Source organism: Octopus sinensis, linkage group LG2 (genome assembly GCF_006345805.1).
Source record: "Octopus sinensis linkage group LG2, ASM634580v1, whole genome shotgun sequence".
In the NCBI taxonomy this organism is placed as follows: Eukaryota; Metazoa; Mollusca; class Cephalopoda; order Octopoda; family Octopodidae; genus Octopus; species Octopus sinensis.
The window spans coordinates 141,513,280-141,531,296 of NC_042998.1; the positions used below are offsets into that span (position 1 = coordinate 141,513,280).

An 18,017-nucleotide genomic window follows, 5' to 3' on the forward strand; every position below is an offset into this window, starting at 1 on the left:
AGCAGGCTTTACATTCAGAACAGTTGTAAATAGATGTCACTATAGATTGGATACAGAGACTCTGAATTTTAATATGTCTGCAGCCTGTGATTGGTATCAAACACAGAGTTTCTCTCTCATGGGGGGAGGCGTTTACAAAATTATATATATATATAAAAGTGAAAGAATAAAAGTACTACAACAAATCATAATAATAAAAGCAAATTAAGTATAACCGGTAATGAAATATGATGTATGACAGGAGTGGATGATATGTGGATTGGCAGGCATCTACTGGGATTTCCTATAAACTGTGTAATGAATTTAGTAATAATAGTTTGATAACATATTTAATGAAAGTAATGAGTATACAGATTGTGTAGTAGTTAATCACAAGGCACAGGAGTAGTTAACTACAATGGATACTAAAGACTAGTTACTGTGAATTCCATAGACTGACAAGACAGAGTACTTGATATATTGTTGACAGAAGGAGAAACCATTAGTTATCTTCTCTTTGTGATCTAGTTTACAAAACTGGCTGTGTGGTAAGAAGCTTGCTTGCCAACCACATGATTCTGGGTTCAGTCCCATAGTGTGGCACCTTGGGCAAGTGTCTTCTACTATAGCCTCAGGCCAACCAAAGCCTTGTGAGTGGATTTAACAGGTGGAAACTGAAAGAAGCCCATCATGTGTGTGTGTGTTTGTCCCCCCAACCACTTGACAACCAGTGTTGGTGTGTTTATATCCCTGTATCTTAGCAGTTTGGCAAAAAGACCAATATAATAAGTGCCAGGCATAAAAAAAGTCCTGGGGTTTATTTGTTTGACTAAAACCTTTCAAGGCTGCAGTCAAATGACTTGAAACAAGTAAAAGATAAAAGATATCAAATCTTTTTACATTCCTCTGCTCTTTCTTTCATTTTGTTCCATGCATTTTCTTTCCTTTATCTCTCTCCTTTAATGTCTTTTCTTTCACTGTTACTCCACCAGACTTTTACCACCTCTTACATCACCTCAGCAGATTCTCTCTCTCTCTCTCTCTCCCTCCTATTCACTCTATTTTCCATTTTTCTCTGCTTCCCTTATTTGTTTTCTCATATTTTTTTTGTCTTGTTTTGTTTTGTATACGTTCTGTCACTTGCATTTTTGAAATCATTTGCACCTTTCTTTTACCTTGAAAATACAATTTCTCTTTAATGTGTAATTGCATTTTTCGTTTTAGTGTGTAGAGAAATGCTCATAAAAATGGAAGACTACATTTAAACAGGACTATAATTCGAGCTCACATCATTAAAATTCGAATTTCTGAGTAAATTAATTACAGCTAGTTGATATGTCATTTTTCTACAAGTGACACATCATATCAGCACCAATGAAATTAAAATGTAGTTTTCCCTTTTATGGGTGATTTGCTACAAATGATGTTTTCATCATTAGCATCACAGAAAAGCTGTGCCATACTTATATCTTCTACGAAAAACAAGCACGTTTTGAAGGCAGCAGAAACAGAAGAGTAGTGACTATGAAGATTGCAAGCTAATGCTTCTAGGACTGCAGAAGACTCAAGACTAATAATGAACATGAGGCTTGTCATGAAGAGAATACTATCAGACAGGCTGTCCACTCACTTTAAAAATAGTGTGAGACAGGGTTTACGTGGTGAACACCATGAAAGCCAACAACTGCATGAGATCAAGCAGAAAGTATTATTCTAGAATGATTTTGAATTTGTGCATGGATTCTGGAATGAGTTCACTGGAAAATCGAAAAATGGTGACCTTATTTTAAGACAAACATCAACAATTACACACACACACACACACACACGTGTGAGTATGTAAGCTAAAAGGCTAAAAGAAGGATAATGAAGTGGAAAGTGAGAGAAAGTGGGGAGATAGATAGATAGATAGATAGAGAGAGAGAGAGAGAAAGAGAGAGAGAGGGAGAGAGAAAGAGAGAGAGAGAGAAACAGAAACAACATATGATACCAAAAGGAGAGTTAGATAATGAAGGATGGAAGTGAGAGGTGTTTAGGTCAAGTTGAAAAGGGGAAATTTCACAAGAAACAATAACAGACATGAAAAACACCCACCTAGAATATCATCCATTTACCAACCCACAGAAGGAAAAATGGTGTCCCTGTTGCCCAAACTTAATAGAAATACTGAACTGATAGCAAAATTAAACATGGCAGATTTGAATCAATATTTCATTGTATTTACCCTTGTCTGTCTACTTGCCTGGTTGTCTGAACCTCTCCAGATCTACTCACAACCAATTGCCCATTCTATCACCACCGCCACCACCACCACCACCACCACCACATTTCAACCATCCATCCCACTAACACCCCCACCAACCCTTTTCTTTCACTGGTGCTGCTGACACTGCAGTGGTTTTCTCAAAGAATTCCATCCACTGGATTCTTTCTGGTACACATTCTTCACATTTTCATATTGTATTTCTTGGCATTTATCCCACTGCAACCCTCTCCCACCCACCCAACAACACTCACTACTACTTCTCTTACCACCACTGCCACCACCATTGCCATCACCACCGCCATCACTACAGTACTCACTCCTGTCACTGCTATCATCACTATCACCAGAATAATAGGTTTTGGCAAGTAGTGCAGAAATCTAATTATCTAATAATAATAATGGTTTCAAATCTTGGCACAAGGCCAGCAATTTTAGAGGAGGGGCAACTTGATTACATCAACCCCAGTGCTCAACAGAACATATTGATCCTGAAAGGATGAAAGACAAAGTTGACCTTAGCTAAATTTGAACTCAGAACATAAAGAGCCAACTGCTAAGCATTTTGTCTGATGCACTAACAATTCTGCCAGCTTGCAATAATAATAATAATAATAATAATAATAATAATGGGTTTCAAATTTTGGCACAAGGCCAGCAATTTCGCAGAGTGAGTAAGTTGATTACATCGACCCCCAATAATAATAATTCTTTATAATCTTGGCACAAAGCCAACAGTTTTGAGTAAGGTGACACATTGATTACATCAACTCCAGACTCGTACTTTACTGACCTCAAAAGATGAAAGGCAAAGTTAACTTTGGCTAAATTTGAACTTGGAACATATAAAGCCAGAAGCAATGTTGCTAAGCATTTTGTCTGATGTGCTAATAATTCTGTGAGCTCACTTGTTTCAGATTTAGACAGAGGAGAAAGAAAACTGATACTGTCAATCTCAGTACTTGGCTGGTTTTGAATATAGAATGTAAAGAGCTGGGACAAATATTGCATAGCATTGCTTGAATAGTATTGACTATGATGAGGAGGAGGAGGAAGAGGAGAAGATGGATTGTACATATTTTATTGCCTAACTTCTGTCTGCATGAATGTAAAATAAAGTCAATCCTGATTTCACTCAGTAAGAGAAAAGGGACATTACATTGTTCAACTGCAGCAGTGCTAAGCATCTTGAAGAATATTAATTGTCATTGAAGGTGGTGAGCTGGCAGAAACGTTAGCATGCCGGGTGAAATGCTTAGCAGTATTTCGTCTGTCTTTATATTCTGAGTTCAAATTCCACCGAGGTTGACTTTGCCTTTCATCCTTTTGGGGTTGATAAATTAAGTACCAGTTGCGTGTTGGGGTCAATCTAATCGACTGGGCCCCCTTCCCAAAAATTTCGGGCCTTGTGTCTAGAGTAGAAAAGAATATTGTCATTGGAAGGTGTGTAGTAAAGACTGTTTGTACAGTTAAGACTGGATCACACTGTATGACTTGTAGATGGATGGCTGCTAGGTTTGTAGCAACTGTTGGATATTGTTGAATAACTGCTGAATGGAGAACAACTCTGGTGTAACAGATAAGAGAAGTCTCACTCGCTTTTATTAGAAATTCCAATAAAGTTTCAGTGCAAGTTATGAAACAGTTATCAAATAATGGTTTAAAATTGACTAATAGGGAGCTCCATTGACAACAGCTGTATATGTAAGTTCAGTCTTCTTGCAATAGAACCAGTGAGCTTCATCAAGCTCTCTTTCTGCCTTCCAGGAGGCTGGAAAGCAGAGAAAGTCCGATGAAATGAACTGATGATACATATTTACTAAACAGGGTGGAATTGGTAGATTTGTAAGTGGGAGTCAAAGACAGTTGTAAATGAATGATGAAAGAAAGTTTATTGAGATAAAGGTGGAGTACAGATAATCTATGGAGACAGAGAGAGAAAGAAAGAGAAAGAGAGAGAAAAAGACAGGTGTGAGAGTATGTGAACAAGAGAAAAAGTGTGTCGGGAGGGAGAGAAGAGAGAGAGAAAGAGTGTGACACACACACACACTGATTGTTTTGTAATTTATTCTGGAGGAAAGTGATTTTGAATCTCTACTGTTGACATTTTTATTATCATTGCCCATGCATAACGCATAGCAATAGAATAACAACACTTAAAAGAATCAGCTATGTCATGGAGATTATACGTAACTCCATTATGAGCATGTAATTGTATTTAGTTATGTTGTGAAAGCTTTATCACTCTCCAACAAAATTATTTACAGATCTATCATGGGATTCTTCAAGACTGCCATGAACTGATGAAGAAACCTTTATTTAGTCTCAAGAAACAATAGTCAAATTTCCCATAACCCTTCAGCATTCAAACCAGCCATATCCAGTCAAAATATTCTGCCCCTTTTATGTTCAAACTGGCCAGATCCAACATTTCACACCTACCCTATGATGTCATAGTAAAACTAAACAATTACATCATTGAAATCTCAAAGCTATGGGATAATGTATGATCAATTCAAGACAATGTAAAAAAATAAGCATTAGATTTGACAGAGTAATCTGAATACTAAAGAGTTAAACAACAGTCTAAAGAAAGGAAGGTTACATTGGATAACACAATCTTAAATTAACTGTCAGGAAAAACTGAAGATAAGACTTAGGTTTACATACATATAATAATCTTGCAAGCAGCTAAACAACCTCACTCGTGCCAGTGGTCAGAGTTAGAAAGGGCACCCATCCGTAAAGTGGTTAGTGGTTAGAAACCATACTATAGTAGACACTGGTACACTATGCAGTCATTAGACCCATCAGACCTTGTTAACATTTTGTTACCCTATTTCTGTTGAAATGCTCTGTGTTTCTTTCAATTCATTTTAAATATAACAAAGAATTTAGTAAAATAACTTAGTTATCATTAAGCAAGTGTTAAGAACATAAATTATGACTAAGGTTTGGTGGAAGATTTTAATTCAGAACTTTTGAAAACAAGACATTGGAGGCAGTTTCAGCTAGGTTGAAATCAAAAGGGTTAAACTGCTCAACTCTTGTCAGCATGGAACACAGACATTAAATGATGATGATAAGTTACACTGCATGCTGTATCAAGGAAGTTGTTTGTCATTGTTTTAACATCCACTTTTCTATGCTTCATGGGTAGGACAGAATCTGTTGAGGCAGATTTTCATGGAAAGCTGAAAATAAATGATACTGCTAGTGTGATAGTAACACTCATTTACAGCCATCTCATGGTGCCATGGCAAGATGAAATACAAACACATGTGTCTGCCTGTCTATCTATCTATCTATCTACATATGTATGCATGTACGACGGCAACGCGAAACTCAGAGTAACAGGTTTTGTAGAATTTTCTGCTGCTTTAAATAAAGCATATTACTCTACCACTGGTATTTGAGTACTCTTTTTTTCCACCTTGTTTCACATTTATGTGTTTACTCCGGTATATATATATATATATACATAGGTAGGTGTGGCTGTGTGGTAAGAAGCTTGCTACCCAACCACATGGTTCTGGGTCCAGTTCCACTATGTGGCACCTTGGGCAAGTGTCTCCTACTATAGCCTTAGGCCAACCAAAGCCTTGTGAGTGGATCTGATAGACAGAAACTGAAAGAAGCCTGTCATATATATATATATATATATATATATATATATATATATATATATATATATATATATCATCATCGTCGTTTAGCGTCCATTTTCCATGCTAGCATGGGTTGGACGGTTCTACTGGGGTCTGTGAAGTCAGAAGGCTTCATCAGGCCCAGTCAAATCTGGCAGTGTTTCTACGGCTGGATGCCCTTCCTAACACCAACCACTCCGTGAGTGTAGTGGGAGCTTTTTACGTGCCACCCGCACAGGTGCCAGACAGAGCTGGCAAACGGCCACGAACGGATGGTGCTTTTTATGTGCCACCGGCACAAGGGCCAGGCGAGGCTGGCAACGGACACGAAACGGGGCGGTGCTGGCAACGGTCGCGAAACGGAAGGTTCTCTTACATGCCACCGGCACTGGTAACACATCTGCAATTTCCATTGATCGATTTCCATTCTGATATATATATATATATATATATATATATATATATCATCATCGTTGTTTAGCGTCCATTTTCCATGCTAGCATGGGTTGGACGGTTCTACTGGGGTCTGTGAAGTCAGAAGGCTTCATCAGGCTCAGTCAAATCTGGCAGTGTTTCTACGGCTGGATGCCCTTCCTAACGCCAACCACTCCGTGAGTGTAGTGGGTGCTTTTTACGTGCCACCCGCACAGGTGCCAGACAGAGCTGGCAAACGGCCACGAACGGATGGTGCTTTTTATGTGCCACCGGCACAAGGGCCAGGCGAGGCTGGCAACGGACACGAAACGGGGCGGTGCTGGCAACGGTCGCGAAACGGAAGGTTCTCTTACATGCCACTGGCACTGGTAACACATCTGCAATTTCCATTGATCGATTTCCATTCTGATATATATATATATATATATATACTACTTATAAATAAGGGCAAACAAAAAAACTTCTAATGCCAAATATGCAAAAAAATTGGACATATTGTCCATTACCATATAATTTTTCACAGAACGCACACTACTCGAAAAAAAAACCGACAGAAATTTCTAAAAAATTCCATTATTACCATATCGGATCGATTTCAGGATTAGTTCGTAAGAACCCTCCCTTTGTCAGTGATAATGTGGTAAAGAAATAAATTGGGGTATTTAATTGTGCTCATGACTTAGTGTTTTGCTTCTTCCATGGGTATGAGTAAGTATCTCATTTATTACTTTACCACATTTATCACTGACAAAGGGAGGGTTCTTACGAACCAACCCTGAAATCGGTCCGATATGGTAATAATGGAATTTTTTTAGAAGTTTCTGTCGGTTTTTTTCGAGTAGCATGCGTTCTGTGAAAAATTATAAGGTAATGAACAATATGTCCAATTTTTCGGCATATTTGGCATTAGAAATTTTTTCGTTTGCCCTTATTTATAAGTAGTTTATAATTTTAACCTTTAAAAGGTATTTTTTAATATGCTGGCCATTGATTAAATTTTTTTTCGAAAAAATTTTATCCTACATTAAATATATATATATATATATATGTATGTATATGTTTATATGTGTGTGCGTCCTGTGTTTGACTCCTGCCATCGTTTGACAACCAATGCTGTTGTGCTTACGTCCTTGTAACTTAGTGGTTCAACAAAAAAGGCTGATAGAATAAGTACTAGGTTTACAAAGAATAAGTTCTGGAATTGATTTCTTCAACTAAAACCTTTAAGGCAGTGCATGGCCACAGTCTAATGACTGAAACAAGTAAAAAATATAAGAAAATATATATGCGGTGCCCCAGCATGGCCACAGCTCATTAGCTGAAACTAGAAAAATCAAAATCAAATCAAAATCATATATATATATAAAGTATGGTTAAATAAAATAATTACATTGGTTTTTTACAATTTATGTATGTCAAGGTTAGAGAAAGAATCTCAAAGATTTGCTTCAGTGAATTAATTCCTGACAAAATATTCCAACAAAACATTTTTGTAATGAAGAATCAGGCCATACTTTACACATCTAAGGAGCAACACAAGTTCTAGATCTATCTCACGCCCCATAAACACTCAACTTTGCTATCTTTTATGACCTCACATTGCAGTCCTCTGTCAGCCTGCTTCTCTCTCAGTGACAACCATTCAAAAGTTTTTACACTGACCAATTACATCATCGTTGTTGCTGTCATCGTCATCATCATCATCATTATTATCAATTAACTGAATTAGAAAAATAAATTTGAGGATTTTTATTTTTTTAGTTTAAAAATTTTGCATGCTTGTTTTCTATTTGAGTGAAATATAGGTCATTGTAGAAGTATATATGGTTGATTCCAATGGGATTCCAAACATAAGTTAGTCTAATTAGTTAGTCAATATTTCTGGTATTCAGTTATTAAAATGTTGGTGAATATGAATTTAAGAAGCATTTACGTTTAATATATTTTATATATTTAACTGTAAAACCCATTAGCTTGTTTAGCAATTAGTTTTATTTTCTAATTTAATGTACTGAATTCACAAGATGGTGTATGTTTCATTTCTTTTGCATAAGAGCTTGTTTAATTTAACCCTTTTGTTATGATATTTCTGATGAAATACATTGGCTTTGTTTCAATTAATTTCGAAAATAATGAAGAATTTACTAAAATGACTTTCTCATTATTAATTTAATTGTGGAAAATAAATTAACATGGAAGGTTTTAATTTAGATCACTTTAAAACAAGAAGTTTTATATCATACAACAAATGGTGGTCTCATATGGGGTTGGTATCAAAAGGACTTTGCAACATTTGTGTTCTTCAGAAACTATTATAATTGTGGTTGAATTTATATGGACAATTTCATCATTATGATGTAACAATTTAAACATATATATGTTATATAACATAATATATACATACATCTAATACAATAAATGTGAAAACTAATTTCTGTGTGTCAGTGTGTCACACTTTGACCTCCTCTCTTGCTATTCAATGACACTTCTCCTATTCCTCATGCTGGGTAAGAGGCAGAGAGATGGTGAGGGTAGTGGCAAGGACAGAGAGAAAGAAAGAAAAGGAGAGGAAGAGAAAGAGAGACAAAGAAATTTAGGGAGAGTTGATGGTGGCAGTGGGAGTAATAATAAGAGAGAAAGAGTGGATATGTGAGAGAAAGATGAAGATGATGTACAACTTTGTTTAACCATGTCTCCTTGACAGTAATTCTTGTGGCCAACACACTGAACACTTTTATACACATTTAACCTTTTGCTTATACCATTTTTGTTTTATTTTTTGCTTTCTTTAATACATGCATACATATATATATATATATATATATACACACATACACATATATATAATGCACTTTAACTGAAATAAAGTATCCCCAAAATTAAACATATCTGATATAGGAAGCACGCACAAGGTCTCAAATTTTGGAGGAAGGGATTACCAGTATGTAACCCAGTATGTAACTTGTACTAATTTTATCGACCCTGAAAGGATGAAAGGCAAAGTTAACCTCGGCAGAATTTGAACTCAAAACCTAACAGCAGATGAAATACCGCTAAGCATTCCGCCCAGTATACTAATGATTCTGCCAGCTCACCGCCTTAATATGATATAATAATTAAATAAATGTGAATGTCAGTGTCACACTTTTTCAATTTTACTCCTAGAAGTTGTAGTCCAACATATACCATTTTGGAATCAGGCTGAATCCATGAGTAAATTAAGAACATTCCAGACCGAATCTGAACCCACAATTCTTGCTCAAGGATACGTGTTGCCAGGAAATGAACTCACAACCTTGTGATTGTGAACTGAATATCCTAACTACTAAGCTGTGCACCTTCACTACATTATATATATATATATATATATATACACACACACATATATATGTGAAGGCACATGGCCTCGCAGTTAAGCTGTTGTACTCACGATTGCTAGAATGTGGATTTGATTCACTGACCAAGTGGCGTGCTGTGTTCTTGAGCATCATTTTCATGTTGCTCCAGTTCTCTTTTCAATCAGTGGGGAATGTTGGCCCTGCTTGTCTAACCACTGGCATGGTGTCATTTGAAGGCAAAAATGATACAAAAATGCATTGTGACCAGCGATGTGTAACAGCATCTGGTTGGTCACATGATTATTATATATATATATGACCTTCGTATCTTGTGGGCAATTGCCACCATTTATTTCTCTCTTCCTTACTCTACCATCCCATCTACTGTCAGATCCTTGTTACTTGTGAGTATACCCTGGCACTTCACCACCACTTCTCTCCTGCTCTCTTTGGCACTCTTGCTGTTCCCCACTCTCTCTTTCTTTCCCTTGCTCTTCCCTCTGGCTAGGTAACCAAGCATCTCCTTTACATCAGCACACCTGTTTCTGTCTTCTTTCTTGCAATCCTCTCTCTCTGGCTAGATAACCATGTACTTCTTCTATAGCAAGACACCTATTTTTGCTTCTCTGTTTCTCTGTCATACTCTGACCTTCCATTGTCTGACACAAGATCCCCTCCTCCAATGCCCCCCACCAATTATTTGGTAGTCTAATATTTTTATATTAGACTATTTACCTTAGTCAATGTATGGTGATCACTTATAAGCTTTAAGCTTATCAAATATTATTATTATTTACAGATATATATATAACAAACAAAACAGGAAAGGGAATTTTTTTTTGCTATTATTAATTTTCCTTTACATGTGTTTCAATTTGTAATAGGAATCACTAAGATTTACATGTTATATAGACATGTTAGGAATTTACTATAAAAAAATATCATGAGATTGTGAAAATTTTTTTAGAATAAAAAGATTCTATAATAAAAAAATTTCAATTTTCCTGTTTTGTTTACAATGACTCTGCAAATAATATTTTAACAATCCTCAATTTAAATGTTTATTTTGATTTACATTCAACAGTAATGATGGATACATATTGATTGTAATAATGGAATAAGCAGATGTGCTTCAAGAGGAAACAGGTGGGATCTATCCAAACTACCTATACAACACACACACACACACACACACATGAAAAATGAATAGAAATGGCTTTTCTGATAATTTTTCCACTTTAATAATTAGATATTTATGAATTATAAGGTGTTTACAAATATGCTCCATAAACACCTAATAATTTATAAACATCTTATTAATAAAGTGGAAGAATTATGAGAAGAGCCATTTCTATTCATTTTTTCAAGTACAGGGTGTCCCAAAAGTCACTGATGGGTTTCAATTTCTAATAACTTCCTTGACTTTACAAATAAATGCATGAAATTTTAATACAATATAAAGGACGTAATGGAAATTAATATGCACAAGTCAAATTTTGCAACATCACAACATCACATATGTACATACACACAGACATGTATGTTATGTATGTTAGTATTTGTGTGTGTGTGTATCTGTGTCTGTTTTGTTCTGAACAACCACTTGACAACTGGTAAGGAAAAGGGACCAACAGAACAAGTACCAGACTTAAAATAAATGCAAATACTGGGACTAATTTATTCAACTAAACCCTCAGCTTAGCTGCAGTCTAATGACTGAAACAAATAATGGTCTGAAATAATTAACCCCATCTGCTTCCCAGAGGTAATGATTTAATTATATAACGTTGTTGTCATTGGTGTTGGATCGGTTTGGTAATCAAACAAAGCAAACAAACTAGGTTCAAGCCCATCTTGAAGCCAGGCTATTTGATATGGAAAAACTAATCATGCCATCATTTAGTAACTTCAAAATATTGTGAATTATGGGCATAGAGTAAGGCCTCTAAATTGTTAAAGACACTTAATAGACATACACAAGTGTACAATAGTTTTTAATTGCCTTCTTCAAAAGAACAGCACAAATAATATTTTACAGTAAAGAAGCACTTAGAATTGTAATTCTCATGTTGGGTGCTTTAGTGTGGGAAAGATAATGAATACAAATGTACAGAATCACGGTATCAGCAAGTGTTGGCTATCATTAAGAAAAAACTGACATACATACAGAACATTTTAAAGATTAATTACACTGTATGAGACAATTTTTGTCCTTGGGTAGCAACTGTTATTTCCCTAGAAAGTATGAAAAATAGCTAATATTTCCTTCAGACTTTGCTTTTCTTACATTTATTTAATTCTTTATTGCCCACAAGGGGCTAAACATAGAGAGGGCAAACAAGGACAGACAAAGGGACTAAGTCGATTACATTGACCACAGTGCATAACTGGTACTTATTTAATCGACCCCGGAAGGATGAAAGGTAAAGTCCACCTCGGTGGAATATTTCTCCATGACTGGACAAGCTTTCACAGAAGATTAGGAATGAAAGACACTGCTTGCATGACAGTGACACTTGTTTACAACTATCATATAATGTCAAAACAAAGAGACACAAGTTCTTACTCTCTCTCTTTCTCTCTCTCCCTCACACATACACACACATACACAGAGAAACACACATACACATATGTGCACATGCATTTCTACCTACAAAATCTACTCACAAGACCTTGGTTGGCCTTGGGCCACAGCATAAGACACCTGCCCAAAATACTCCACAGTGTGACTGAACGTTAAATCACATGACTGAGAAGCAAGGAAATATAGACATCACAGTTAGACAGATGATATTTTAGTTAAGTAGAAGTGAAAGTGAAACTACATGTAATACAATTGTAACAGAGAAGAGAAAAATATACTTTAAACATACACAATACTAACTATGTAACATTGCAGAATCATTGATTTCAGGGTGGTACTTATCTAGCAAATGACTTGGTCTGAGATCATGTATTGAAAATGAAACAACTGCATTGTGGAAGATCTATTTAATAAACACACACAAAACTGCTAAATTCACTTTAAATTAAAAATTTCCACTGCAAAGGAGCTGTGTCAATGACCAGGTTGCACGTGTCACCTCATGAAATAAATTTACATTCAAAGTGAATTTAACAGCTTTGTGTGTTATTAAATAACTCTTCTACCATGTATAACTGTAAATAATGTACATCTATATGAACATGAACATACATTCTCTGGTTATATATATATATAAATCCTACAACTTCTAACACTTACATTAAGTAAGTGGTGTTGAAAATGTTTGCATTACTGAGCTACTTCTATTGCATAATCTGCACACACACACACATATATATATATATATATATATATATGTGTGTGTGTGTGTGTGTGTGTATGATTTGTTATTTAGCAACTCTTCTGGCAGGAGTAGTGTAAGAGAATAAGCCACATCATAAAATTAAAGATTTACTAACTATTGGAAAAGTTTCTTGTAAAATGTCATGTATAGGAGCTGGTCAATATTTCAGTAAATATCTCTCTCTTGTAATCATTTTCTGTCTACCAAATTCACTCACATGGTATTGGCTAACCTGGAACAATAGTAACAGATATTTGCCCAAGGTGCCATGCAGTGGAACTGAACTTGAGTACACACGATTGCAGAGTGAGCATCTTAATCAAACGGTAATAATGTACCTCTTGAGTTGTTGTAAGCCAACACCTGCATACTATGCATGAGCTGGGAGAAGATTCCAGAGGGATGATGATTCCAGGGGAAGAAAGCACTTGAAATAAGTTGAGGCTGGAAGGGAGTTTAATGCAACATGGGTGACAAAAGGGGGAAAGATGAGTGGGTTGGAGGTTGGATACAGTACAAAGTCAATATATAGGTGTAGGTGAGAGGTGAATCAGTTCTGAGGAACAGAAGCCATTACAATAGTCATAGAGTGTACTGGGTTCTTTTTATATGGTATCAACACTGGTGAGGTCACCATAAGGCAAGAACCCCACCTCAACTGAGAGTATGGGTAATATTGAGAGAAGTGGCTTTATGCCAGGTGATGAGAGGTTAAAGCAGTAGTTCTCAACCATTGTTTTCTATGGTCCCTCTTGGTTCCTGTTTTATTCTGATAGATCCTCATAACAATTTGATGTTTAAAAGATCCTATTATATTTTTATAATTAGATAATTGTATAAAAAAAATTGCTGGAATATTTTGTGCATTGTAGAAGTATGTATAACCAATTTATTACACATAAATTTTAAAAACAAAACCTTACATGGACCCTGGTTAAGAACCACTGGGTTAACCCTTCAGTGTTTAAACTGGCCATATCTGGCCCATACCTCTTTTACATTCAAATTAGCCAGATCTGGTATCGCACACCTACCCTACAATGTCATTCTAAAAACAAGCAATCACATCATCAAAATCTTGAAGCTATGAAATAATGCATAAGTGAATAAATATGTATCACATTTGACAGAATAATCTGAATACCAAAGGGTTAAAGTATGGAACAGGAACAGTGTCTTGCTGTAGGGGAGACAAATGGATATGTGGAAAAGAGAGATGGTAGTGGAGATGCATCAGGGTGCACCCTCAAGTTACAAGAAGGTGAATAAAAGAGAAGTGGTAGATGGAGAGAGATTGGGATAGAGAGAAATGCAGTGAGAGGTGAACATGGGTGGAAGCATGGTCAGTAATGAATAACAGTTGGAGAGGAAGATGGAGGAAGATGTGGGTCAGGAAGGTAATACATGGCAGCAAAGATGATGTGAAATGTGGGGGGGGTGCGTGTGTGAGAGAGAGAGGGAGAGAAAGAGAAAGAGAGAGAGAGAGAGAGGAGAGAGAGAGAGAGTCTGGTGCATGTAACAATTTCAGCTTGATACTTGATACTTACTGCAAGTTAATGGAACACTCTGTCAATTTTACACTACTCCTGCTGCTTACAACAGCAGACTCCATATGTTAAGTGGATTGGGTGATATAAAGTTCAGTATGCCAGTTAAAGATACATTAGAACATTACTATGCCATGCTAACAATCTAGGAGATCAGTGAACCTTTGGCCCTTAAGCTGATTTGTTAATGACTTGGCCAGCTGTAACCATTAAAGAGAAAGGGGAAATGTTTTTTTTTTGTTCTTTAAAAAATTTTTTTGTTTTGTTTTATGTTGGAATGTTCCATTTTCTAGAATTATTTTTCAGATTTATAACATCTCCTCTATTCCCCCAAACCAGCTGTTGTTCTACAGTGTGGTTTATATGAGAATGAGGTTTAAGAGCAATAAAAAATATAAACTATTTTTAGCTGCCATTGTTGCTGCCCCTGCTGCCACCTCCACCACCATAACCACCGCCACCCTACAGCCCAAGCAACCACAATAATTTTATTTATATTTTTTTTGTGCTGGTGGATTGGTGGTTAATATAAAATATCACAATAAACTTACCCCTGCACCCAACCTGTTACTTCCAGCACAACACAATCTTCACTTTACACTTGTCTTCACTGAACAATGCAAATACAAGTAAACTATTGCTTCACCAACAGTAACTATACTATAACAACAATAATAGTGATTTCTTTTATTCACCACTAGGGTATGAATGAAGAGGACAATTCAAAGACAGACATAAATCATGGGGATTTACATAGGAGACAGCACACACACACACACACACACACACACACACACACACACACACACACACACACACATATATATGGTTTGGTGATTCTTCCACTTTTTCTCACCTTCTTTTTACCTTTCTTCTTCTACTTCCACTTTTCTCCTTTTGTCGCCACCATTTACACCTACACCTGACATTCACACCACCATGTGTGTATCGCGATTTTCTTTCTCAGTCTTCCCTTCCTTGGACCTTTCCTTTTTCTATGTTTCTGACGAAGAGCTCTGCTCGAAACATTAAATCCTCTTTCTTTCTTTCCTTTCCTGAGCGTCCAATAACACTATACTTGTTCCACGTCCTCACGTTGTTGTGTTTTCTCTTTGTGCTTTCATGTTTGGATTAACTATATATATATATATATATATATATATATATATATATATATATATAATATATATGATGGAACCCCCCTACCCACCCTCGTTGAAGATGATTATGAGCATTCAGGTTTGTTGAACAACTTGCACAGTCACCAAATGTTTGTGCCGCACATTACCTCACTCCCCCCTCCATCAAATCAAGGTAATCTGAATAGGTGCACTGTGTACCACATGTCAGATGTTAAAGTGATTGCAAAGCAATGTGAGAGGAAGTGTTTTGCTCAAGAACACACTGCACCACCTGGTGTAGGAATTGAAATCATGATCTAGTGATCATGAGTGTAACATCCTAACTACTAGGCCATGTGCTCATATATATATATATATATATATATATATATATATATATACACAAATATATGATGGAAGGAGGGAGGGAGCTAATGCATGGCACAAACATTTTACTACTATAAACAAATATATATAAAATGAAATAAAAAATACAAATACAAAGTATACATGGTATACAATAAAACAAAGAGAAAAGTTTACATAGTACACATCAGTAAAAGAAGAAAAAATAAAAGGAAAAGAAAAAAGAACAGTGATGTGGTCTTCCTGATATAAGAGGACCTTTAAGAACAATCGAGGGATCCCGCCATCCAAGATTTTCCAGATCACCAAAAGCAAGTGTCCTCTCCACTTACAGCAGTGCTATCCATTCTTGCCATTTTTGCAACGTTCACCTACCTTCCAATAAATTCACTCAACTCTCTCTCTCTCTCTCTATCCTCAGTTTTCTCCTCACTTTGTTTTTCAAGTGAAACTTCAAAAAAGGCATTGAGGAATCTACCAAAGAGGAGAGTCTCTGCCCTCATGCCTTTCAGCCTTGTCCACCAGAAAACCTCTTTTGCAATCACTATGAGACAAAGGAAAATTGCCTAACCTGTCCTATTAAAAAAAGGCAGTAGGGCAATCATGGACTAAGCAGATAGTTGGATATGTCCCACATACGACAGCAACTGTTTGACATAACTCTACAAGTCAGCAATGATAATGGTGGATGACCCTATTAAATGCTTTAGACTGATCCAAACTGATCAGAGCTCCACCATAACCAGCTTTTGTCTCAGTCCTCTCTATGACATATTGCATGGATAGACTTGTTGAGGATCGTGCAATGCCTTCCTCACCAGATTACTGATGACAATGGCTAACCTTTTCACTAACACCTTGACCAAAATCTTAAACACCGAATTTAGTAGAGTTACGAGCCAAAAATTGCCTAGCATGTCCCCTTTGTTAGCATCCTTTTACAGCAGCATTACTGCTCCCTAGCTCACAGCACTAGAAATCCTTCCATTCTACTGCCAGTTACAGAGAAAAGCATTTGTCTTCAGTCCCTTCAATCTTGTCCACCGTACAACCTCTTTTGCCATGGCCACCGGACGATCAAATAATAATAATAATAATGGTTTCATTTTGGGGAGGGGATAAGTCAATTACATTGACCCCAATGTTTCACTGGTACTTAATTTATCAACTCTGAAAGGATGAAAGGCAAAGTCGACCGTGTCAGAATCTGAACTCAGAACATAGCGACGGGCAAAATACTGCTAAGCATTTCATCCAGCACACTAACAATTCTGCCAGCTTGCAGCCTTAAATAATAATAATAATAATGGTTTCAAATTTTGTCACAAGGGCAGCTATTTTGCGGGAGGGGATAAGTCAATTACACTGACCCCCCCCTTCCTCCCGCCAGTGTTCAACTGGTACTTAATTTATTGACCCCCAAAGGATGAAAGGCAGAGTTGACTCTGGTGGAATTTGAACTCAGAATGGAGCAATGGGCGAAATACCACTAAGTATTTCATCCAGCATGCTAACGATTCTGCCAGCTTGCTGCCTTAAATAATAATAATAATACGAAATCACCTACTTTATATGGCTGACCTCAAGATACAAAACAGATTCTCTGATCAAACCAGTATTCAGTTAAGACATTGGAATGCAATTTGGGGTAGCTAAGTGCATAGTACTAATTATGGAAAAAGGTTGGCAGATAAAGTCTGATGGCATAAAATTACCAAAAGACATCATTAGATTGCTGCAGAATAATGAGGGATACAAATACCTAGGAATGCTGCAAGATAAGATAATGGGAAAAGAAATGAGAGATAAAGTTACTAAAGAGGACAAGAGGAGAATTAGGAATGTGCTTGAAATAAAATTAAATGAAGGGAACATCATTAAACCCATAAATACATGGGCAATGCCAGTACTGAAATACTTTGCTCCCTTTCTTAAATGGACAAAGCTCAATCTGCAGAACTTGGATAGAAGAGCTAAAAGCTACTAACAATG

At 36.4% G+C, this 18,017-nt stretch overlaps 1 protein-coding gene and 1 long non-coding RNA gene across 4 annotated transcripts in view; one reads left to right on the top strand and one right to left on the bottom strand.

The window, feature by feature from the left end:
* The window catches only part of LOC115224044 (mucin-5AC), a 426,655-nt gene that overhangs the window by 114,680 nt on the left and 293,958 nt on the right, over positions 1-18,017 (bottom strand). The gene's annotated exons all lie outside the window — the stretch shown is intronic.
* LOC118761770 lies at positions 9,700-15,975 on the top strand. Its single transcript, XR_004997626.1, has 3 exons — positions 9,700-9,714; positions 9,931-9,934; positions 15,853-15,975. It is a non-coding gene; the product is annotated as an uncharacterized LOC118761770 (long non-coding RNA).